The sequence below is a fragment of the Piliocolobus tephrosceles genome, chromosome 1, assembly GCF_002776525.5.
Source record: "Piliocolobus tephrosceles isolate RC106 chromosome 1, ASM277652v3, whole genome shotgun sequence".
Lineage (NCBI taxonomy): Eukaryota > Metazoa > Chordata > Mammalia > Primates > Cercopithecidae > Piliocolobus > Piliocolobus tephrosceles.
In genome coordinates this window covers 146444300-146469477 of record NC_045434.1, presented here as the reverse complement: position 1 = coordinate 146469477, position 25178 = coordinate 146444300, and the positions used below count along the sequence as shown (strand labels likewise).

The 25178-nt window shown below is 39.8% G+C and overlaps 1 pseudogene; it reads left to right on the top strand.

Annotated features, from left to right (window-relative positions):
• The first annotated feature begins 17732 nt into the window (after window positions 1-17732).
• On the top strand, window positions 17733-18738 carry LOC111540813 (annotated as a pseudogene).
• Window positions 18739-25178: the final 6440 nt, after the last annotated feature.

Sequence of the window (25178 nt, the reverse complement as noted above, 5' to 3'; positions counted from 1 at the left end):
GGGGGGAGGAGGAGGAAGAAGAAGAAGGAGGAGGAGGAGGAGGAAGGAGAGGAGGAAGAAGATCAACAGAGAGGTATCTGGTCTTGAGACACAATCTTTTCAATTAAACTTTCTATGCATTTGTCCATCTGTCTATTTTTCTTGAGTTCTTTTTTCTTTTCTTTGTACCCAGATGAGCTCATTTTCTTAAGTTGTTATGTAGCTGGCAGATAAAAAAAAATTCTGCCAATCAAATGATGCTTCCTTAAATCTCATCTCTGTTGATGTTCTAGTCTTTAAGCTTGACCCAGTCCCTTCTTGAATTCCAAGCCTGACATGTGGATTCCCTATACCTGAGGTCACTGTATTGATTCCCTGCCTATGGTCTACTCCCTCTACATCTAATCTCCACTCTGGCTTGACACTCTCAAACAAACTTTAGTCTAAGACCTGCTCTTCCTGGGACAGCCCCTAGAGTATATTACCTTTAGCCAGCGTATAGTCTAACCCAGTGGAGGACACAAATAAGATCTCAAGTCAAATTATCACTGCTGCTCCAACTTAGGAGGTGGGTAGCCGAGACAGATAAGGAGTCATTTAATCTCTGGGAATCAAACACTTTAAAAATCTTGTAACTTTCAATAATGAACATTCCCCTAACTCTCTTGTCAGAATTCTGATGCCACTATAAGTTCTCCCTTATGTTCCTCCCATCCCCACCACACATACACACACAAACACACGTGCAAACACACAAAAAAACCCCAGACACATACAAACCCATTTCTTTCAATAAATAAAATACTTGAGCAATTTCTTCATAGTCTTGAGGACAGAAATTGAGCCTCAAACATACCAGGAGCTTTACTAAATTCTCTATATACATCTTTCACCTTCATAGATGAATGAAGGGGTTTCTGCCAACACTTCAGTAAATTATAAAAGCCAAATATCTCTGTTTTGAGGGTTGAATTATTAGGGGAAAAACCAATATGAAACCTATTTTAAAATGTATAACACAAGAGAAGGATAGCATTTACTCTACAAGTAAGAATTCCACATAATCCCCAGCCTGAAGGAGCTCATGAGTTGAGCAAATCAAATTAATGATACAAATTACAAGACTTCTAAAATACAAAAAAAGAAGATAAAGAGATTAAGAAGATAGAAGATACGATAATGAATACAGAAAATTGTCATATTTCTAACCTTTTGAACCTGTAAATAACAGAAAACTCTAAAGGACAAAGGAAAATAAAGTAAGCAAAGGTAATAATCAATGATACCTAAAAGAAAACCTTTCCAACTTAAGAAGTTATTTGATCCCAGAGTTGAGATATTCCTACATGTAAGGAAAAATTAATAAATATATTATGATGACTTTTAAAGCTCAAAAGTAAAGAAAGACTCTTAAAAAAATTCTAGACAACACAAAATGAAATTACACACAACAGAATGAAAGGGAATTTGCCTTCTTTTTTGCAATTCTAAATGCTAGAAACAATATAATTAAAACTAGGTCTAAATCTCTCATAAAAAACTAAAGCTATTTTGTTTTTATATTTGATAATTATATAAATATGCTTAATAATGTTTTGAAAATTTTAATGGCTTAAAGTAGAATTTAAAATACACTGTCCCAATTTCTAGATCACTGGAGAAGGTGGGTAAACCAATCTCTATATAGGAGAAAATGATACAGAATGGGGAGGAAGAAGCGTGTACTGAACAATTCAGAAAATATAGCTGCCATTATACTCTTTCTGACAAAAGTAAGATACAAACCATACCCTCAGCCCTCTTCAGAGAGGCTTCTTGTGACTATACTTTGAAATTCATGACCTGATTATCCCAATAATAGGGACAGTTGTGTCTTACTGGAGTTTTAAATGCCAGACATATGGTGAGGAATTATATTAAAATATATCTGGGATTTGTTTTAATCAGGTATGGTAAGACATGCACACACAGAAACAGAAATGACCGTCATGAAGAAAGAAATTTATACTCACACATCCTCAGAAACTGCACATCACATAGGGAAGCACCAAGGTCACTCAGGAGACAAAGGCGTAAGGGGAAAGCATGGACAAAAGCCTTTCCTATGGTTTTTGCAAGAAGGAATGAGTAAGGTAAGGTAGGCAGATTTAGGAGAGGTTAGTTTGAATAACTTAGTGGACTCTAGGGTATAGGAATTCCCCCACTGCCTGGAACCTGCCCCTGGGGTGATCTTAGGGCAAGGGATGGGGCTTAACCTGTTGGAGCTCCATGAAAGAAGCAGTTGGTGTGCGTGGACTCTGGATTTACTCATTTTCTCATAAAAACAGTATCACAGGAGAGTCATTTGCTAGCTCTAGAAATTAGCTAACCATAGGAGAAGCAGTCTTTTCAAAATTAGCAAGACCCTCAGATGTCAAAACATCATAAAATATAGAAAATAGAAAAATGCTAATATATGCATCCAGGAGTTACAGAAGCAGAGCAACTCACTGAGAGAAACCAGTAAGCAAAATTCATAAATAAATAGATGTCATGAGGAAATAGAACCATAAAAAAGCAGAAAATCATACAACTATAAGTTCTCTGAGAACAGTAATTGCCTCCATCTTATTCACAGTTAAATATATCCAGCAACTTTGACATTGTTTTAATAAATATATTGAATTAATGACTGGATCACTCACTTTAAAAATCAAACAATACTAGAGAAAACAAGGGCAAAGAGAATTGATAGTGATGAGTGCAGTAGAAAGAGACTGAGAGTCACTTAGAAGGGCAAAGTTCTCAAGCACAGAAACAGACGTTCGCTGCTGAAAGGACAATAAGAAAAGCTGGTCTCAAACCAAGCTGTATTCTGATTCAGCACTGAAGTTTTCTGAAGTGGCTGTAGAGGAACTGAAACTATTTCTTTTTATTTTCACATGGATTCTTAAAATAATTCTTATTAATAATACCTCATATGCACTAATGGAAGACTAACCATAACCTTACATCATACAGAAAGTTCCAACTTGGAGGACGTAGAGCAACATGGCCTTCTAGAAAGCTCCAGTGATCATTTACACCACAGCAACACCAAACTGACCAACTATCCACCCAAAAAAAGCACCTTCACAAGAACCAAAATCAGGTGAGCAATCATAGTACCTGCTTTTTATTTCTTTGTTTGCCATGCAAACCAACAACTTACAGTAGTACCTGCTTTTAACATGTCAGAAAAGAGGCACTGAAAAAGGTAGGTAGAAAATACAGGCTTGAATTGTCTATACCACCCCTCCCCCATCCCCTGGAGTTAGCCACATGTCACAGAGAGAAAACTCTGTGTACTTGGGGGAGGGAAAGCACAGTGACTGTGAGACTTTGCATTGGAATTCAGTGGTGCACTGTCACAGTGGAAAGCAACAAGGGGCAAAACTCAGCCTGGGCCCACAGCAAAAGCATTTAAATCAGCCCTAGCCAGAGGTGAATTATCCATCCCAACAGTAAGAACCTGAGATCCAGAGAGTCACACCACCATGGGCTAAAGTGCTCTGGGGTCCTAAATAAATTTGAAAAACAGTTTAGTCCACAAAGACAGCAATTCCTGGGCACGTCCTGGTCCTGTGCTGGTCTTGGAGTCAGTATACTTGAAGTGCATGCGACCTAGTGAGGCAGCAACCAGGGCAGCCAAAGGAGTGCTTGCATGACCCCTCCCCCAAATCCAGGCAGCACCAATTGCAGCTCTGGGAGAGATTCCTTTTCTCCGCTTGAGAAGAAGAGAAGAGACAGTAAAGAGGACTTTGTCTTATAACTTGATACCAGCTCAGCCACAGTAGAATAGGGCACCAGGCAGAATCCTGACGCACCCATTCTAGGCCCTAGCTCCAGGATGACATTTATAGACATACCCTGGGCAAGAAGGAAACTCATTGCCTTGAAGGGAAGGCCTCAGTCCTGGCAAGATTAACAACCAGCTGACTAAAGAGCCCTTGAGCCCTGATTAGTCAGCGGTAGCTAAGTAGTACTCACCATGGGCCTTGGGTGAGACTCAGAGCTCTGCTGTCATCAGGTGTGACTCAGCACATTCCTAGCTATGGTGGTTTTGAGAAAAGACTTCTGCTTAAGGAAAGGACAAGGAAGAGTAATGGGACTTCGTCTTATAGCTTGGATACCAGCTCAGCCACAGTGGGGTAGAGCACCAAGTGGGCTCTTGAGGTCTCTGATTCCAGGACTTAGATCCTGGATGGCTTTTCTAAACCTGCCCTGCACCAAAGGGGAGCCTACTGCCCTGAAGGGAGACACTGAAGAGGTCTTGGGCCTTGAGTGAATATTGGCAGGCTGTACTTGCTGTTGGTACTTGCTAGGTTGTACTTGCTTTGGGTCTGGGACAGTGGTGACCACAAGGAAAACTCTGCTTGAGGAAAGGGGAGGAAAGACTGGGAAAGACTTTCTCTTGTGGCTTGGGTTCCAGCTCAGTGTAGTAGAATAGAGCACCAGGTAGATTCCAAAGGTTCCTGACTTCAGACCCTAGCTCCCAGAGAGCATCACTGGACCTACTAGGGGAAGGGGGAAACTCACTGCCCTGAAGGGAAAGACACAAGCCTGACTAGATTCTCCACATGCTAACTGAAGAGCCCTTAGGCCTTGAGTGAACATAGGTGGTAGCTAGGGAATGGTCACAGTGAGCTTTGGGCAAGACCCAGTGCTGTGCTGGCTTTGGGCCTGACCCAGTACAGTCCCAGTGCTGGCGACCACAAGAGTGCTTGTGCCATCCTTCCCCAAGCTCCTAGGAGCTCAGAACAGAGAGACTCTGCTTGTTTGGGGAAAGATAAAGGAGGAGAACAAGAGTCTGTCTGGTAATCCAGGGAATTCTCCTGGATCTTACCTAAGATCACCAGGGTAGTACCTCTATGAGTCTGCAAAAGCCATTGTTTTACTGAGCTTGGGGTCTTCTAATGCAGATACGGCACCAAAGATTTTTATCACAACACTTAAGTCCCTTTGAATACCTGGAAAGCCTTCTGAAGGAGGACAGGTACAAACAGACTGCAAAGACTACAATAAATACCTAACTCTTTAATACCCAGACACCAATGAACATCCAAAAGCATCAAGACCAGCAAAACATGACTTCACCAAACAAACTAAAGAAGACACCAGTGACCAATCCCAGAGAGACAGAGATATATGACCTTTCAGACAGAATTCAAAAGAGCTGTTTTGAGGAAGCTCAAAGATATTCAAGATAACACAGAGAAGGAATTCAGATTCCTATCAGGAAAATTTAACAAAGGGATTGGAATAATTTAAAAGAATCAAGTAGAAATTCTAGAGCTGAAAAATGCAATTGACTACTGAAGAATGAATCAGAGTCTCTTAACAGCAGAACTGATCAAGCAGAAAAAAGAATTAGTGAGCTTGAAGATAAGCTATTTGAAAATACACAGAGGAGACAAAAGAAAAAAAGAATTTTTTTTTTTTTTTGAGATGGAATTTTGCTCTTGTCACCCTGGCTAGAGTGCAATGGCACGATCTCAGCTCACTGCAACCTATGCCTCCCGGGTTCAAGCGATTCTCCTGCCTCAGTCTCCTGAGTAGCTGGAATTACAGGCACCTGCCACCATGCCCAGCTAATTTTTGTATTTTTAGTAGAGACAGGGTTGTACCATGTTGGTAAGACTGGTCTCAAACTCCTGAGCTCAGGTGATCCCCCCACCTCGGCCTCCCCCTGTGCTGGGATTACAGGCATGAGCCACCTCGCCTAGCCAGAAAAAATAATTTTAAAAAATGAAGTGCAGCTACAGGATCTAGAAAATAGATTCAAAAGGGCAAAACTAAGAGTTACTGGCCTTAAAGAGGAGACAGAGAAAGGGATAGGAGTAGAAAGTTTATTCAATTTTAATTTTCTGCACATGGCTAGCCAGTGCTCCCAGCACCATTTATGAAATAGAGAATCCATTGCCCATTGCTTGTTTTTGTCAGGTTTGTCGAATATCAGATGGTTGTAGATGAGCAGCCCTATCTCTGAGTTCTCTATTTTGTTTCATTGATCTATGTGTCTGTTTCTGTACCAGTACCATGCTCTTTGGTTACTGTAGCCTTATAGTAATTTGAAGTCAGGTAGCATGATGCCTTCAGCTTTGTTCTTTTTGCTTAGGATTCTGTCTTGGCTACACAGGCTCTTTTCTGGTTTCATATGAATTTTAAAATATTTTTTTCTAATTCTGTGAAGAATATCAACAGTGGTTTAATAGGAATAGCATTAAATCTATAAATTACTTTGGAAATTATGGCCACTTTCATGATATTGATTCTTCTTATCCATGAGAATGGGATGCTTTTTCATTTCTTTGTGTCTTCTCTGATTTCCTTTAGCAGTGGTTCACAGTTCTTCTTGAACAGGTCCTTTACTTCCCTCATTAGCTGTATTCCTAGGTATTTTATTCTCTTTGTAGCAACTGTGAATAGGAGTTTTTTTCAAGATTTGGCTCTCTCCTCATCTGTTGTTGGGGTATAGGAATTCTTGTGCTTTTTGCACATTGATTTTGTATGCTGCGACTTCGTTGAAGTTGCTTATCAGCTTAAGAAGCTTTTGGACTGACACGACCACTCCCTTACACCTTATACAAAAATTAACTCAAGATGAATTAAAGACTTAAATGTAAAACCAAAAACTTATAGTTAAAATCCCAGAAGAATATCTAGGCAATACCATTCAGGACATAGCCTTCCGCAAAGATTTCATGACAAAAACATCAAAAGCAACTGCAACAAAAGCAAAAATTGACAAATGGGATCTAATTAAACTAAAGAAATTCTGCAGAGCAAAAGAAATTATCATCAGAGTGAACAGACAACCTACAGAATGAGAAAAATTTTGCAATCTATCCATCTAACAAAGGTCTAATATCCAGAATCTACAAGGAACTTAAACAAATTTACAAGAAAAAACAAACAACCCCATTAAAAGTGGGCAAAGAACATGAACAGATGCTTTTCAAAAGAAGACATACATGTGGCTAACAAATATATGAAAAAAAGCTCAACATCACTGATCATTAGAGAAATGCAATTCAAAACTGCAATGAGATATCATCTCATGCCAGTCAGAATGGCAATTACTAAACAGTCAAGAAACAACATACGTTGGCAAGGCTGCAGAGAAATAGAAATGCTTTTACATTGTTAGTGGGAATGTAAATTAGTTCAACTATTCTAGAAGACAGTGTGGTAATTCCTCAAAGAACTAGAGCTGGAAATACCATTTGATGCAGCAGTCCCATTATTGGCTATATACCCAATGGAATAGAAATGTTTCTATTATAAAGATATATGCACATGTATGTTCATTGCAGCACTATTCACAAACACAAAGACACAGAATGAACCCAAATGCCCATCAATGATAGACTAGATAAAGAAAATGTGGTACATATAGACCACGAAATACTATGCAGATGCAGTCATAAAAAGGAACAAGATCATGTCCTTTGTAGTGACATGGATGGAAGCCATTATTCTCCGTAAACTAATGCAAGAACAGAAAACCAAACACCACATGTTCTCACTTATAAGTGGGAGCTGAACATGGAAACACAGGGTGGAGAATAACACACACTGGGACTTGTCAGGAAAAAATATTGGAAGGGGGAGCATCAGGAAAAATGTCTAATGCATACAGGGCTTTATACCTAGGTGATAAGTTGATAGGTGCAGCAAATCACCATGGCACACATTTACTTATGTAACAAACCTGCACTTCCTGCACATATACCCTGGAACTTAAAATTTTATTCAAAGGGATAATAACAGAGAACTTCCCAAACCTAGAGAAAGATATCAATATCCAAGTACAAGAAGGTTATAGAACACCAAGCAGATTCAACCAAAAGAAGAGTACCTAAAGACATTTAATAATCAAACTCCCAAAGGTCAAGGAAAAAGAAAGGATTCTAAAAGCAAGAGAAAATAAACAAGTAATATACAATGGAGTTCCAGTATTTCTGGCAGCAGACTTTTCAGTGGAAGCCTTACAGGCCAGGAGAGAGCAGTATGACATATTTAAAGTGCTGGGGAAAAAAAGTTAATCCTAGAACATTATATCTGGTGAACATGAAGGAGAATTAAGGACTTTCCCAGCTAAACAAAAGCTGAGGGATTTCATCAACACCTAAAAGAAATACTGAACAGACTTCTTCAATCTGAAAGAAAAGGACATTAATGAGCAATAAAAAATCATCTAAAGATACAAAACTCACTGGTAATGTAAGTACAGAAAAAAAAAACCCACTAAATATTATAACACTGTAATTGTGATATGTAAACTACTTGAGTAGAAGGGCTAAAAGTTTAACCTATCAAAAATAATAACTACAAAAACTTTTCAAGACATAGATAGTATAATAAGATATAAATGGAAACAACAAAAAGTGTTGACTTTTTGTTTTCTCTTTGTTTATGAGTTTGTTTATGCAATCAGTGATAAGTTGTTATCAGTTTAAAATGATGGCTTATATTATTTGCAAGCCTCATAGTAACCTCAAATTAAGAAACAGAAAACAGATATACAAAGAATTTAAAAAAGCAATATGTTAAAACATATCACCAGATAAAAACACCTTCACTGAAAGGAAGACAAGAAGGAAGAAGAAAGAGAATACCACAAAACAACTGGAAAACTAATAACAAAATGGCAGGAGTAAGTCCTTAATTACCAATAGGATAAATGTGGTGCAATGGCCAGAGAACAGGATCATAAATTTTAATACATCTCAGCCTCCCAAGTACCTGGGATTACAGGTGCCCACCAGCACACCTGGCTAATTTTTGTATTTTTAGTAGAGGCAGGGTTTCACCATGTTGGCCAAGCTAGATTCAAACTCCTGACCTCAGGTGATCCGCCCACCTCAGCCTCCCAAAGTGCTGGGATTACAGGCATGAGCCACCACACCCAGCCTTTTCCAGAAATCTTTATGAATATTTCACTACTAGATAAAGAAACCCATAAGGGTAGAAGTCTCAAATCTCACTGGATGTGAATCTCTCTCCAGGACACTCTCACTTCCCTTTCTTGTGTACTTTTTGCTTTGGAATAAATCTCTGTACTTTCACTGTTTTTCAACTCTTCCTTGAATTCCTTCTTGCAACTGTGTCAAGATCCTGGACACCAGCAGGAGTCAAGGTCCTATGGGCATTTGGAGACCTCCCCTAGCCCGTTAGTATTACCTTTATGGTCACCCAGCCAAGAGCCTTGTTGCCCCCATTTTAGGACCAGCAGCAGTTGTTAAGTCTCACTTTGACCTTAGTCAAAGTCTTCTCATTCCCTGAAGTTATTGCTAATTTCTTCCTTGTTCCTCAGAGCTGAGTACAGCTTGAATCCCTTCAGTCATAGTGCCTCTGCTCTCTCTGGTTGGAGAGCAAACTGTGTTTGCCCTGATGAGTGACAAGTGGAGGCGGAAAGGTTTCAACCTACACCAAGTAGTTCTGAGATGCCACAGTCTTTCCTGACAGGAGGCTAATGAAGGTGGTAGGGTAAAGTCATACTGTGCAGTACTTGGCTAGCCTCCTAGGAGCACTATAACTTTTCCCAAGAAGAGTCTTCCATTTTCCCAAGGAACCAGTTGTGGCAAGACACTGACCCCAGTTGGGAACTATTTTCTCTTTCCCAGCTTTCTTTAAACCTTGCTTTTGCTATTTTTCTCTTCTGTGCTGCTTCCTCACACATCACTCAAAAGCTCAGTAAACTTTTGGGACACAGCAAGATAGGTCTCTTATATATTGCCCTCTGGAATGCCAAATCCAGACCTATGGTTCTTAAGAGGTCCTTTCGAGGTCCTTGTTTATTGGCTGTGCTGAATCACCTCTATTCCCAAGTTTTACTTGATAATAAGTGTTCAGATAGATATTGCATGCTCACTGCTTTCAAATTAGGCCTGCAACTCATCCTTCTTGACTTCAAAAGCCCTCCCATCTTCAAAGCCTCGGGGGCCGTGAACACCTGAGCAGTGCTAGGGCTCGGGGGAAACACCTGGATTTCAAGGCAGCCAGCAAAGGAAACAGGGACATTTGTCTCCCTGGAATGGCCATGGAGCTGGCAAACTGTAAGGGCCATACTCATGCACTCAGCATTTTGTAAAGGCCAGAACTGGTCCCTCTGGAACCATACTGTTATTTCCCCTCTTCTACTCTCTTTATGTCATATGAAGGGCAGGTCGAGGTATGGGTAACTCTCTTTTAGAAAATGTGGTGCAATGGCCAGAGAACAGGATCATAAATTTTAATACATCTTGCAATTAGACCTCTTTTGTAAATGCCAGGAGAAAAAGACTGAAATAGCATATGTACAGTCCTTCATGGCTTTTTATCAGAACCTTGTCCTTCATGGTAATTGCCACTTTTGTGGCACCTTTGCTTATACTCCTTTGGGGGAATCAAATGGGAACCAGATATCCTAGATGGTTTTCCTTTTGGGATATCCTTTTGGGAAATGAACCTCCCCAGAGCCTTTCTCCACATTCTAACCCAGACCCAGCTCTGGTACTCTCAACACCTCCCTCTCAACCCAACTCCACCTTCAACTCTTCTGTCTTCTGCTAATTCCACTATCTCTAGCCCCCAGACTCCCACTAGCCTACCTCCTTACCAACCTATACGCCCTTCCATACCAAAGGAACAGAGTCCTGCCAGGGTCACCTACAGTGGCACTTCCTACCTTTGTGACCATTCTAAGTTATGCCCACTTAGGGAGGTGACCAACAGGGATGCTGGGACCATTTGGGTGCATGCACAATTTTCAATGTCTGATCTAGCACAATGTAGGCAAAGGTTGGACCAATTTTCAGAGGATTCAACTAAATTAATGGAGGAATATCAGGCTCTCTCACTCTCATTTGAGTTAACTTGGAGAGATATTCATATTACCTTGTCCATGTGTCACACCCCTCAAGGAAAAGCAGCATATTAGGGTGAAGACTCAGGCTTATGCTGATAACTTGTTGTATGGGGACTCAGCAGTACGTTGTAGGGACCACATCTGTGCCTAACAATGACCCTAATTGGAACTACCAACAGGGCCAGACTGGTCTAAGAAAAAGAAATCATATGGTGACTTGTTTAGTGGAGAGAATTAAAAAAAAAAAAAAAAAAAAAAAAAAGTACCACTAAACCTGTGAACTATGACCAAATAAAGGAAACAAGGAAAGGAAGAAAACCCAGCTTTGTTCTGGAGGTGCCTCGTGGAGGTCCTGAGAATGTACACTAATATTTACCCAAGTACTGATGCTGGCCAAATTTTACTAGCAACATACTTTATTAGCCAGTCAGCACCTGATATCAGGAGAAAACTGCAGAAATTGGCTTTGGGATTCCTAACGCATATTAATCAAGTACCTGATGTGGCCTTCAGGGTATTCAATAATAGGGACAGGGCTGAAGAGGATGAAAGGACCTAGTGGTAACAGACAGTGGGATAGACAGCAGGCCCAAATGACAGCAGCTGCTGTAAGTGGTACCCTGCAACCTCAGGGTCACCCGGGGGGGCACTTCACCCATGGACCAAATGGGCCTAACAGCAAACCTGCCGGCAAGGATTGCTGTTTCAAGCATGGGAAACCGAGACATTGGAGCAAGAACTGTTCCAGCCGGGGAAGCCCTACCCAGACCCTGTCCTCACTGCAAGTAGGAAAATCATTGGAAAAGGGATTGCCCTAAGCTCCGAAGGGAGAGGAGAACACCCAATGCCAAATGACCATAACTGAGGACTGTCAGGGCTCAGGGTTCCTGGCAACTCCCACAAAAGGCCTGGTCATCACAGTTGAGGAGCTCTGGGTGACTCTTTATGTGGCAAGTATAAATATTAATTTACTGGCCAGGCAGTGGCTCATGTCTATAATCCCAGCACTTTGAGAGGCTGAGGTGGGCAGATCAGTTGAGGTCAGGAGTTCGAGAACAACCTGGCCAACACAGTGAAACCCCATCTCTACTAAAAATACAAAAATTAGCTGGGCATGTGGTGCACACTTATAATCCCAGCTACTTGGGAGGCTGAGGCAGGAGAATCACTTGAACCGAGGAGGCAGAGGTTGCAGTGAACTGAGATCGTGTCACTGCATTCCAGCCTGGGTGACAAGGCAAGACTCCATCTATAAATAATAATAATATATTTCTTAATTGACATGGGGGCCAGTTGCTCTGTCCTAAATGGCCACTGTAGGCTCCTATCCTCCAGCAGCTCCACTGTGTACTTTACCGTTGAACTGCAGGATAGAAAACTGTATGGTAACTCATGAGTTTCTAGTTATGTGAGAATGTCCTACTCCTATATTGAGATGGGACTTCCTAGCCATCCTTGAAGCCACTTTACATTTATCAGGCCCTGAGGAGCCATTCTTACTGGCAATGCCTGGTTTTTCTTAGCCAGCCTAAAAAAAAAAAAATGATTTCTCGCAAAATAAGATCTCAAGTAGACCCACAAGTATGTATCTACTCAAATGGTCAGGGAAATAACAAAAGTCTTTATCTTCTAGCTGAACAAGGACAAATACGCACAGTAGAACCCCATGGCAAAGCAACGCATGCTCAGTCAGTGATCATCTCATTAAAAGACAAAAATAATTTCCCATACAAGTGGCAATATCCCCTCAAACCAGAAGCCAGGCAAGGACTCCAATCTCTAATTGAGAAGTTTATAAAACATGGCCTCGTGGTTCTACGTCAGTCTCCTTGTAATATTCCTGTCTTCTCTGTTCAAAAATTAAATGAAGAATTTCATCTAGTTCAAGACTTATTAGCCATTAAGGAGGCTGTAATTCCCTCACATCCTATGGTGCTAACCCTTATACCATACCTATCCAAATACTGAGAGACACCAATTGGTTTACTGTATTAGATCTTAAGAATGTTTTCTTTTGTATTCCTTTGCACCCTGACTCTCAGTATTTGCTTTTGAGTGGACTAAACCTGAAACTAGTATTACCCAGCAGTACACCTGGATGGTACTGCCTCAGAGCTTTAGGAATAGGCCTTACTAGTTTGAAAATGACTTGGCATGAGTATTAAGGAACCTGGAGCTAGAAAATGGACCCATATTCCAATATGGGGATGACATCCTTGTATGCAGTCCCACTAAAGAGGACTCAGATAAGAATCCCATTCACGTCCTAAATTTCCTGGGAGAAAGAGGGTATCGGGTTTCTCCATCCAAGGCCCAGATTTCCAAACTGGAAGTAAAATATCTGGGGTATATCCCAAGCCTAGGAAACCAGATCTTGTCTGTTGAGTGAAAGGAGGTTGTCTTAAAGGGGTGACCTCCACAAATGAAGAAGCAACTCAGAACTTTTCTAGGTATGGCAGGATTATGCAGGATTTGGAACCCCCAGTATATGAGGCCCTAACAAGACCAGACCATGAACCACTCAATGGTCAGGGAAATAACAAGAAGCTTTATCTTCTAGCTGAAGAAAGAAGGGTTTGTACAGAAATAAACCATACCTGATGTTCTTATATTAATAATTCAGGATTAATTGAACTGCAAGTTTGAAAGATTTACCAACAGGCTACCTGGCTACATCATTTCAATAACCCCACCACTCAAACCATCTGAGACTCTGTCAAAGGATACCTACCAAGTGTGATCTGGTTCCTACACTTCCTGGGACCTTTAATAGCTACCTTATTACTACTAATCTGTGGTCCTTGCTTGTTTAGCCTCTTTGTAAAGTTCGTGTCCTCTAGGTTGCAAGAGTTCCATGTCTAAATATTGGTCAGGCAAGGATTCCAACGAATTCCTGCCTCAGATTCAGACTCTCCTGATGACTCACCCCTGGAATCCTTAGACCAGGCAGCTGTAGACTCCCATTCCCTTTCCAGGCAGGGCCAACACCCCTAATCAGCAGGAAGTAGATATAGAAGACTAACCTCCTCCCTCATCAACACTTAAGAATAAGGAATGGTGTTTTACTCCATTCTCATACTGCTACAAAGATACTACTGGAGACTGGGTAATTTATAAAGAAAGGACGTTTAACTGACTCACAGTTCTGCATGACTGGTGAGGCCTCAGGAAATTTACAATCATGGCAGAAGGTGAAGGCGAAGCAAGGCATGTCTTACATGGTGGTAGGCAAGAGAGACAGAGGCAGGGAACTGCCAAGTACCTGTAAAACCATCAGATCTCATGAGACCTCCCCTCACTATCACAAGAACAGCATGGGAGAAACTGCCCCCATGATCCACCAGGTCTCTCCTTTAACACACGGAGATTATAATTTGAGATGAGACTTGAGTGGGGACACAGTGCCAAACCATATCAGATGGAAATCTCTGTGAGGGGAAAATGAGACAAGAATAATACAAGGTGGCTGCAGAACAACAGAATAATCCAAGCAGGAGTTTCACATGACTAGCGAAAGGAAGCTGTCAAAGTAGCTGCATATGCTAGGCGTTAAGACCCTGAAAAACCATAGTGTTGGCCAAGCTGGGTAAGACTGACTGGACTCAACATAGTGCTAGATTTGATCTAGGTTTCACCTAGGACCTCATTATACACTCATTAACATACTAAATCACACACCCACCAGGGCCATGACACTTCCAGGAACACCCATATCTGGTGTAAAAATGTGTGGCACCATAGTGCTGAGAAATCTTCACTTTTTTGCAGGAATTTTCATGAATATTCCACCCATTGGTTAAAGAAACCCACAGGCCAGTTGCAGTGGCTCATGCTGGTAATCCCAGCACTTTGGGAGGCTGCAGCAGGCAGATCACTTGAGATTAGGAGTTTAAGACCAGCGTGGGCAACATGGTGAAACCTTGTCTCTAATTTTAAAAAAAAAAAGAAGAAAAGAAAGCAAATACCAAAAAAAGAAACCCATAAAGGTAGAGGCCCTAAACCCTGTCGGGTGTGACTTTCTTGAATACACATGCACCCCTTTTTCTTGAGTGTGTACATTTCGCTTTCAGTAAATCTCCATTCTTTCACTATTTTCCAACTTGTTCTTGAATTCCTTCTTGCGACAGTGTCAAGAGCCTGAACACCAGCCAGGGTCAAGGTCCCACCAGCATTTGGGATGTCCCCTAGCCTGAGAGGAAAATTCAAAATTTAGTTTCGTATTTGTTAAATTTGACAGGTCTTTTAGACAGCTAAAGGAAATAGCAATGAGATTTTTTTAGTCTAAAGCTCAGAGGAGGGGTCAAGGCTGGTAATATAAATTCTGGAGTTATTAGCATAAAAATGGTGTTTAATACCACTGTACTAGATAAAATCATCTAGAAAATGAATATAGAGCAAAGACAAGCTACAGAGTGAAATCAGTTTCCCTGGAAGCAGAGCTTGAGACAAGGACTAGAGGCACTTGATTTACTGAGAAGTCTCTCCTCAAGAAAAACTTGTAAGGCCATGAGGGAAACAAAATGAAAAAGGGGGAAATCTGAGTAACAATATGGTCTCAGATAAAATATAGCCTTCTCCTAATCCTTGGCTGGGGCATAGGTGGCTTAAAGCATCTGAGAGCTAAATTGACCCACCCTGAAGCAAGGAAGCTGGGCATTCATACTCTTGAATCAGTCATCAGCTGCAGTGGGGAGGAGTGGGGAATACACTTCCAGTCATTTCCTGGGAGGCGGCTCCTACTAGACAAGAACAATTCTCCAAAGGTCACAGGGATAAGCCTATAATTAGGGTACTTGTGGCAACTGGGAGATGAGTAAACCATCTGATTCAAGAGATCTGGTTAGAGCATCAATGTTAGACAAAGTCAAAAATTTATAATTCTGCATGATGAGGAAGAATCAGCAAAGGTAAAGGCAGTGAGAGGAAGAGGGAGTAATGCCCCAGAAACCATGTGGAAAAAGTATTTCAAGGAAAAGATGCAAACAAAACATCAATCTAGGAATAAATTTAATTAAAAACGTCAAAGTCTTTTTACATTGCACACTATAAAACATTATTGAATGAAATTAATGAAGATGTAAATAAATGAATGAACCTACCATGCTCATAGTTCAGAAACTTAATTTTGTAAAGATTTCAATTTTCTTCAAATTGATCTATGAATTCAATGCAATCTCAATCAAAATCCCAGCAGGAGTGTGTGTGTAAATTGACAAACTTATTCTAAAATATATGGAACCACAAAGGGTTAAAAATAATAAAGAACATTTTGAAGGATTTACACAAACAGATAACATGATGTATTCTAAACTGTAGTAATTAAGAGAGTGTGGTATTGACCCATGGATAGCAAACTGACCAACAAACAAAATATAGAATACAGAAACAGACCCACCCATACAGGGTATATGATTTATGATAATGGCAACATTGCAATGCTCTTGTAAAAGCATGGTGTTTTCAATAAATGATGCTTGGCCAATTGGATATGCAAATGGGAAAAAATTAATCATGACTCCTACCATACACACACAAAAATTATTTCTAGATGGAATGCACATCTAAATGTGAAAGGTAAAAGTATACATCTTTTCAAAGAAAGGAGAATATTTATGCTTTTTGGGTGGACCAAATAGCTCAATAGGATTCAAATAGTTCTTAACATGAAAAAAAAAATTGGTAAGTTGGACTCTGTTAAAATTAAGAACTTCTGTTTACCAAGTGACATCATTAAGACAACAAAAAAGCAAGCCACAGAGTAAAAGAAGTTGTTTTCATTGCATATATCTAACAAAAAAAGAGAAAGTTTCAAGAGTATATAAAGAATTCCTGCAAGTCAGTAATGAAATGACAGGCAATTCAATAGATATGACAAAAGATTCAGAAAGACCCCTCACAAAACAAGACATCCAAACGGCCAATTGACATATAATAAGGAGTTTAACTTCATTATTCCTCAGGAAAATGCAACTGAAAACCACAAGGCAATACTACTATATACCTACCAAAATACATGCACAAGGATATTCACATCAGAACTATCCTTAATAGCTAAAAATTGGAAATAGCCCATCAACAGTACAATGGATAGACTGCAGTGTATGTGTGCAATGGAATTCTATACAGTTATGAGAATGAATGAACTACAACTATGCATAAAAACCTCATGAATATCACAAACATATTGTTGAACAAAAGCACAAACACAAATGGGAATAAACTGAGTTATATTTATATAAAACTCAAAAACAGGGCTGGGCATGGTGGCTCACACCTGTAGTCCCAGCACTTTGGGAGGCCAAGGCAGTGGATCACTTGAAATCCAGGAGTTTGAGACCAGCCTGGGCAACATGGCAAAATCCCATCCCTAAAAAGAAAATACAAAAATTAGCCAGGTGTGGTGGCATATGCCTGTAGTACACACCATTCTGGAGGCTGAGGCGGGAGAATCATTTGAGTTTGGGAAATCGAGGCTGCAGTGAGCTGTGATTGCACCACAGCACTCCAGCCCAGGCAATAGAGCAAGACTGACTCATAACTAAATTAATTAATTTAATTAAATAACACTCAAAAGCAGGCCAAACCAATCAGTAATGTTAAAAGTCAAGATAGTATTTACTCTTGGATTGGGGTAGTGACTGCAAGGGGACATGAAAAAACTTCTGGAGTCGGAAATAATTCTGTTTCTTGACCTGTAGTCTGATCACAGGGACATGGTCACTTGGTAGAATTTCATCAGCGAAGGCACATTTCCAAAGCTTGGAGGAGAGGCTGACCCGATGTCGTTCCCTTTTGCTGATGCAAAGCCTAGTGTGGTTGTGGGAGAAGTATCTGCAGAAGCAGTGCTCCTGCCAGGGTCTGGGGCTGACCCGTATGACTTCCCATCCGAGCTGAGCCCACACGAGCCGCAAGCATGTCTGGGAACAAGATGGTTTTTTATCCAACTATAAGTAAGAAGAAAAAGAAGAAGAAGCCTTTTATGTTAGATGAGGAAGGGGATACCCAAACAGAGGAAATTCAGCCTTCAGAAACAAAAGAAGTGGAGCCAGAGGCAACCAAGGACAAGGATCTGGAAGCTGATGAAGAGGACAGCAGGAAAAAAGATGCTTCTGATGATCTAGATGACTTGAACTTCTTTAATCAAAAGAAAAAGAAGAAAAAAACTTTGATATTGATGAAGATGAAGAATGTGTAAAGGATCTTAAGATTGAAAATAATGCTCAAGAACCAGCTGAAGCAGAGGATGACCTTGACATTATGCTTGGCAATAAAAAGAACAAGAATGTTAAGTTCCCAGATGAGGATGAAATACTAGAGAAAGATGAAGCTCTAGAAGATGAAGAGAGCAAAAAGATGATGGTATCTCATTCAGTAATCAGATAGGCCCTGCTTAGGAAGGCTCAGAAAGAGACTACACATATGAGGAGCTGCTGAATCGAGTGCTCAACATCACGAGGGAAAAGAATCAAGACATGGTTGCTGGGGAGAAAAGGAAATTTGTCATGAAACCTCCATAGGTTGTCCGAGTCGGAACCAAGAAAACTTCTTTTGTCAACTTTACAGATATCTGTGAACTATTACATCGTCAGCCCAAACATCTCCTTGCAATTTTGTTGGCTGAATTGGGTACAAGTGGTTCCACAGATGGTAATAACCAACTTGTAATCAAAGGAAGATTCCAACAGAAACAGACAGAAAATGTCTTGAGAAGATATATCAAGGAATGTGTCACTTGTCACACATGCTGATCACAAAATGCCATAGAAGGACATGCGATACTATTTCCCACAGTGTGAAATTTGTCATTTTAAATGTTCTGTTGCCAGTATCAAAACCAGCATCTAGGCTGTCGCGGGCAGCGAGCACAGTTCCATGTCAAAGCTAACTAATTTGCTAATCACTGATTTTGCAAAGCATGTTGTGGAGTTGTGCCTGGACAGGTTTGCCATCAGAGTGGATACACTTAATCTTGTTGTATTAAAAACAAGATAAGGCTGGGTGTGGTGGCTCACACCTGTAATCTCAGCACTTTGGGAGGCAGGCAGATGACCTGAGGTCAGGAGTTCGAGACCAGTCTGGCCAGTATGGTGAAACCCCATTTCTACTAAAAATACAAAAAATTAGTTGAACATGGTGGCACACACCTGTAATCCCAGCTACTCGGGAGGCTGAAGCAGGAGAACTGCTTGAACCTGGGAGGCAGAGGTTGCAGTGAGCCAGGACTGCGCCATTGCACTCCGGTCTGGGCAACAAGAACAAAACTCCATCTCAAAAAAAAAAAAAACACACACACACACACACAAGATAAAAAAGCTGGCAGGTTCTTTGGTGAGTGGTTGCTTGGTCTGAAATTCTTGCAAGACGCTGATGCACACGCTGTTGACACATTCATTGCCTCCTTTAACAACTGTCAGAGAAATATGATATGAGGGAAGGAGGTGCTTTTTAAAAATCGTTCATAGACTTCTGTAAAATGCAAGATAAATTAAAGTTATTATAACAGTGATTCTTTCAAAAAAATTCCATCAAGCTGAATACCTACCCCAAGTACACTTTTTCTTCATGCATGTTGTGTTCAATCAAAGTTTACATTTAAAAAAATTGCTGAGAAGTTTTAAAAGGAGAGTAATGAGAAATAAGTATTAAATTTGTCAATATGGAAGTAATTGTTGGCCTTGGGAGAGGAGTTTCAGTGGAACAGTGGTAACGAAAAGCTTTACTGGAATGAATTCAAGAAAGAGTAATAGGAGAGAATGTGAAGATAGCAACTATTAAAAATTCAGTTTTGCTTTAAAGAGCAAAGAAATAGGATGTTAGCTGGAAAGGAATGTGAATTCAAAGGAGAGTTTTAACATAGAAGTTGTTAAGGCAAAATTGTATGCTAATGGAAAAGGCTAGCTAAATCATTTGTGGGGCTCACAAAAAGAAAATGCAGGACCCCTTGTTCGAAGAACGGAAAGTTTTTTCCTTTCTTCTATGGTCTTTTTCGCCCTAAATGTCATGGCATTTTTTATTTTTTTATTACTTCATGTTTCTGTATTTGTTTTCCATTGCTGCTGTAAAAACTTACTGCAAACTTAGTGCTTAAAACATCAAACCAAGTTTTTCTTCCAGTTTTGTAGAAGTTCAACACAGGTCTCACTAGGCTAAGACAAGGTTTGGCAGGGCTACATGTGATTTTTGGAGGCATGAGGAGGTAATCCACTTCCTTGTCTTTTTCTAGCTTCTGGAAGCTGCCTACAATCCTTGTGTTATGGTCCTCTCCCTTCATCTTCAAAGCTAGAAATGGTGGCTTGAGTCCTTTTCACATTGCATCTTTCTGACCCTCTCTTTTGCCCATTCTTCTGCTTTTAATGACTCCTGTAATTTTATCAAGCCTCCAGGATAATTTAGAATAATCTCCCCATCTCAAGGTTCTCAATCTTAATCACATCTGCAAAGTCTCTTTTGCCATGTAAATGACATATTCACAGATTCCAAGGATTAAAGCATGAATGTCTTTGAAAGCCTGAGGTCTGACTTGGTCAACAGAATAATGATTCCCCAAAGATGTCCATGATCTAAATCCTTGGAGAGGGAGATGGGACTGCAGAAGGACAGTCAAAGAGATGCAACACTGATGGCTGTGAAGTAGCAATAAGGGGGCCATGAGCCACCTCAATTTTGTTGACACCTTGATTTTCATCCCATGAGACCTGTGCTGAACTTCTGACTTACAGAAGTTTAAGATAAGAAAATTTTGTTTAGGTCACCAAATTTGTGATAATTTGCTATACCAGCAATAGAAAACTACTACGGTCACACTCCTTTGGGTACACTGTCTGCTCCCTGACTTGGCACACACATTGTACATGCCACTCTAACCCTTTAGGAGCCTATACTGAGGCCCACTCTGGAGTTAGAGGGCAGCAGAAGTTGCTGGGCAGGAGAATAGGAAGCCAAGAACTTATCCTGGGGAGGCAGCAAGAGACAGAATCATGCTCTGTATTAGTGAGTTCAGGCTATTGTAACAAAATACCATAGATCGAGTGGGTTAAACAACGGATATTTATTTCTCACATTTATTCTTGTCATCCCTAAAGATGGCCATGATCTAAACCCCTGGAGAGGGAGATGGGAGGCTAAGAAATTCAAGATCAAGGTGCGAACCAGTTCGATGCCTGGTGAGGGCCCTTTTCCTGGCTTGCAGATAGCTGCCTTCTTTCATGTCTTCACATGGCAGAGAGAGAAAGATCTGGTCTTTCTTCCTGTCTTTATAAAGACACCAATCTCATCATGGGGACCTCACTCTCATGATCTTATCTAAATCTAATTATTTCCCAAAGGCCCCACCTCCAAATAGCATCACAATGGAGATTAGGGTTTCAATATATAAATTTGGAGTCGGGGGGACACACCAGTCTATAGCATGCTTCATTGTCTCATTATACTTTACTTACAAAACACAGTTCTAAATATAAAATTATTAAGTGTGCAACTACAGTGGTTGAATGCCAGTTAAGTTGATCCTGCTAATAGGAATGATCCAGCAGACTGGGAAAACCAAAAGTAAAAGACAGAGAGACAGAACAATTCAGAAGTAAAGATAAAGAGTTTGCATAGATGAGAAAGGATGGGATTCATTTTCTTTTTCTGAGACAGAGTCTTGCTCTTTCACCCAGGTGGGAGTGCAGTGGCACGATCTTGGCTCACTGCAACCTCCACCTCCTGGGTTCAAGCGATTCTCCTGCCTCAGTCTCCTGAATAGCTGGGACTTCAGGCATGTGTCACCATGCCTGGCTAATTTTTTTTGTATTTTTAGTAGGAACGGGGTTTCACCATGTTAGCCAGGATGGTCTCAATCTCCTGACCTTGTGATCCGCCCGCCTTGGCCTCCCAAAGTGCTGGAATTACAGGTGTGAGCCACCGCACCTGGCCCAAGTATAGGGTTCTATGCAGAAGTAGAAGAGTTGACCTTAAATAGGAGCATTAGTGGTTTATTTCGTGTAATAGGAGAGGAAGCAGAGTGTATCTGTACATGTGCTGGTAAATTGTTTGATGTGGTTATGAGAGCAGGTGACAGTCCTCTTCTTATTGCTTCTCTTTACTCATTGGTATTAGAACTTTATTATCTAAAAAGGAAAGAAATGGGAAAAATGAGAGAAAGGAGAGAAAAATATGTAGGTAGGTTTGAACAGAGAAAAAGTATGTAACATTCATCTAGGAATGTTTATGAAGTGGGTAAATATAGTAAGATTTCTAGAACCCTTATGAGGGTTAGTCAGTTTGAAATGAGACCAGTCAGTCTTTAGCCTCATCTCCGCTGGGAACAGATGCAGAGTAGCCAACAAGTTAGATGTAAGTGTGATGGAATTGTGCCAAGTGAGAACAGTGAAGGAAAAAAGGGCAAGAGTGTTGAAGGTATATGCAAAAGAATGATTATAGTGATGAAACATGGAATCTAAATCATGCAAGGGGCGGAAGTGAGGACGTAAAGGAGTAAATAGAGTAAAGATACTAGGGTAATGGATTGGAGATCCTAGTAGTCTCAAAGAATTGCTAAGGTTGGGGTATCAGAGACTGAGCTGGAAAGATAATGACAGTGAAATGATCAAATGGAGGCTGGACAGTTAGGAATTCTAGAGTTCTGGCTGTGCCCTGTGAATTCATTCACTTCTGGGGAAGTTTGGTGCCATCTGATGGCAGTTTTCAATATTGACCTAAATATTGGGTTGTATTTTAGCCTCTGACTTGCTTGGACTTTCAGAAAGCAGAAGTTATCCAGGAATTTCCCAGTTACCTTGGTACCCATTTCAGCAGCCCCATTTAGGATTTGGATTAGGATTTGGGGGAACAAACCCTCTGCCTCCCAGTTTTTCAAAGAGTTATCTGCTGCTTGTTCACCTGGCCTTACTTTCTTCTCTGTATCCCCTACCCCACAGAAGATAGCTCATATACATTTGAGAATGGGTATTGAGTAAAAAACCAGAGCCAACAGTCAATTAGATAATATCCAGATTCAAGTTACTGAAGTGTTTCTTAACCCAAGGCAGTATTGTATTTTAAGTCACAAGCCTAATAAAAATGGTACAGAAGAGTTCTGAGAACTGAATACCGGAGCCCATCAATGTTTACAGGTTCAGGAGATGAGGAGAAACTAGCAAAGGAAAAAGACATAGAGACCAGTAAGGTGGGAGAAAAACTAAGGAAATGGGATATCCTGAAAACCAAATGAAGAAAGTGACTCTAGAAGAAGGAAGTGATCAGTTATGTTAAATTATGCTGCTAGGTCTAGTAAGATGAAGAATAAGAACTAACCATCAGTTTTAGCAAGATAAAAACTAATTTTGATAGGGTTGTGGAGCAAAAGCCTCAATGGGGAGGGTTAAGAGAGAATGGGAGGATGAGAAGCGGAGGCATTAAATCCTTACAGTATAAGTCTTTTAAGTTTTGCTGTGGAGAGCAATGAAATGGGATGATAGCTAGCAGAGGAAATGGAGTTGAGTTTTTTTAAAGATGAGAGTGATAATATCACATTTATATACTGACGGAAATGACCAAGTAGAAAGGCAAATGTTGAAGTAAAAGAGGAAAATAAGAATTACTAAAGTAATGCCTTTGAGTAGGCAAGAAGGAATGGATTCTGTGAGACATAGAAATGGAGGATTTGGTCTTATGTCAGAAAAATGGACTGTTATCTACAAATAACAGCAGGTAAGCAGAGTATAAAGGTGTAGATACTAGTAGGTAGAAAGAGGTGGTAATGAGAGTTTGTGAATGTTCTATTCTGATTGCTTCGATTTTTCTCTTTTCTTTAGAATCTCCTAAGTTATACAACTTGAGGAAGCGAGCCACTGGTACATGTTAATTTACATTTTTTAAATCAAGAATCTGTTTTCTTCCTAGCATTTATCACTACTGTAAAAAACATGCCTATTTCTCCTTGTTGTTACATGTAAATCCTATTGGAATGGTAACTCTTCAGCAAGAATACTGTGTTTTTTCGCTGCTATGTCCCCATTAGATTAAGATGTGGGACATAGGTACCTTACCTCATAAGGTAAGAAAATGTCACTCTAATATTAAAATAAATTAGATGTTACATAGAAACACTGTAGAAATCTTTACTAATAGAAACAATATTCAGTAAAATCTATGTAAATGTGTAATTGATAGAAATTGCACTGCCTTTAAAGTTGTATCAAGAAGTTTAACATATCTATCATGTCTCATTGGGAAACTACCAATTTAAATGAATACATGAAAAATATAGTATGGGAATTTTTATCATGATAAGTCATTCAAAATGGAAGGTTGTGATAATAGCTTTTATGGAGTTGGTTAAAAGCGAGGTTGGCTGGGACGCTCAGCATTTGACATATTACTTGGCATATCAGTGGAGCAAAACAACAATTTTCGTTCCAAATAATTTGATGACGATATTTTTATCAAAAAGAAATGTTAACCAGTTTCTAGAAAAACTTCTGATTAATCAGACAGAACTATTCCAAGGGTGAAAAAGGCAATTGATTAGACTACTCACTTTTTGGGATCAGCTCTTTTTGGCACTTAATTTATGTCACCAAATTTAATTTCATGAGTGGATATAACCACCATCCTTGTGCAGATGATCATTAGAAGTTACAGTAGCAGACATTCTGCCCACTGAAATTTATGATTGGCATTGGAATTTACAAACCAGTTTCTGTTGACTTTGGCTAACAGATATCAGTGCCCTAAAATCATATGCTTCTAGGTACATTTACAAAATCAGGTTTCTAAATCTATAAAACTAAATATGTCAGATAACTCCAAGTAGAGGTTTATTTGTGAATTGTGTCTCCTGGAGCTGTTTACTGTGACATCCCAACTAGAAGACAGACTAACCCCTGGAGGTCCAACTGTGATATAACAGTTACTTTACAAAATGACCATGTTTGACTTCTGATAGCCTAGGAATTTAGTATCTATTAATGAGCTAGAACTGAAAGGCAGTTATCAGTGCTTTAAGGAGCATACATCCCCAATTCCTAGCACAGTACTTAAGAAGGAAAGCAAAAAGACTTAGTAGTTTACTAAATTTGTAGGGAAACAAATAAGGTATGTTATCAACAAATAAAATTATGAATACTATTTAATATACAGTATTTATATATGTATATAAAAATATATATGATTTATACATGTATGTAAAATATATATGATTTATAATTTACATATAAATGAAATAGTATTCATGATACTATGTATACTGTATAAATTAAATAATATATATTATTTATATATATAAATTAAATAGTATTCACAACATATATATAAACCTGATGTGACATTAGAGAACTGGGAACAC